The sequence below is a fragment of the Cynocephalus volans genome, chromosome 9 (genome assembly GCF_027409185.1).
Source record: "Cynocephalus volans isolate mCynVol1 chromosome 9, mCynVol1.pri, whole genome shotgun sequence".
Lineage (NCBI taxonomy): Eukaryota > Metazoa > Chordata > Mammalia > Dermoptera > Cynocephalidae > Cynocephalus > Cynocephalus volans.
In genome coordinates this window covers 123,838,741-123,840,064 of record NC_084468.1, presented here as the reverse complement: position 1 = coordinate 123,840,064, position 1,324 = coordinate 123,838,741, and the positions used below count along the sequence as shown (strand labels likewise).

The following is a 1,324-nucleotide window of genomic DNA, read 5'->3' as shown; positions in this document are numbered from 1 at the left end:
TTATTCAGGAATTCTTATGAACTTTTACTCTGTTTCATTGTGGGGAGGTTATCGATGGGTAGCAGTGCATTCCTAGAAGCAGATAAACAGGATATTGCCAGAGTTGTTTTCTTAGTCAAAGCTACTTTATCACAAAACAGCCATTATGTGATACAGCCACACACCTGGGCCATCAGCTGGCCTGATTTCCCATTTTTCAAGGAATAAATGTGGACGTGGCCTTGTTAGACAGTGAGTCTGAAACAGAGAGGGAGAGCAGGAAAGAGACAGGACTAGTGAAATCCTACAGCACCCGGTATTCCCAGGCGGTCTCCCATCCAAGTACTAAACAGGCCCAACCCTGCTTAGCTTCCAAGATCAGATGTGATAGGGTGCGTTCAGGGTGGTATGGCTGTAGACAGGACTAGTAAAATCCTGTTTGGGAAGTTTTTAGAGCAGGATTTAGAAATGCTTTAGAGTTGAAGATCTCAGACTCTCTGACCACTACTGGGGGGTGTGGAGTGGAGGTAGGGGGAAAGAGGATTGTTGAATGTTCCCTGTGGACCAGTTCAGAAAAAGCAACTGGAGATGTTCTCCTAATCAGTGGAGCAGGAACACAATCTGACAGAAGCTACTAGCACGAGTACCAATAAAACCTCAGCCCTTTTAAACCTTTTTTCCTATGTCCTGGGCCTCAAACCCATCTTTGAAGCAAGCAACTCTAGGACCAAGCAACACCTCTTAGAGGGTGGGTTGGAGGGTTTCAGAGTCACTAAACCTCCTGTGGCAGCTGAAGGCCACAGATTCTCTGGCTATGGCTATCTATTCTCTTCTTAAACTAGACATACCATTATGTAAGCTGAGACTAGGGCGAGTGAGCGGGGGTGGGGGGAGAAGGCGGGTGTCCTCCACTCCATTGCTGGCCACGGCAGACTCACTGTTCCACTCAAAGAGCAAGAAAGAAAGGACCAAGTGGTGCCATGATCCTCAATGAACAAATCCTCTGAAAACGAAGCTCCTTCATAATGAAGCTGGCTGTTCTTTTTCTTTAAGTCTTCATAAATCATATGCAGCAGTGTTGGCATGAGTCATATGGCTCGATAGCAAAGCTCCTGCTAAGCCACACAGCTGCATGGGACAAAAATACCTCAGTGAATAGAGCATGTTTGTCCTGCATGATTTATGGTATAAATAAGTAATCAGCAAAATTCAGGGGATCCCCAGCCTCTTTTCTGAGTCTCCTAATCCTTGTCTGCCTCCTCTGTCCCTTCAGCTACCCAGGGTCAACCCACCTGCCAGCCTCCTTGCCCGTGTCAAGAAAGAAAAGGATCTGATCGGGGTCATT

At 46.7% G+C, this 1,324-nt stretch overlaps 1 non-coding gene across 1 annotated transcript; it reads right to left on the bottom strand.

Moving 5' to 3' along the window:
- Positions 1-280: 280 nt before the first annotated feature.
- LOC134386638 (5S ribosomal RNA) lies at positions 281-399 on the bottom strand. Its single transcript, XR_010024480.1, has one exon. It is a non-coding gene; the product is annotated as a 5S ribosomal RNA (ribosomal RNA).
- Positions 400-1,324: the final 925 nt, after the last annotated feature.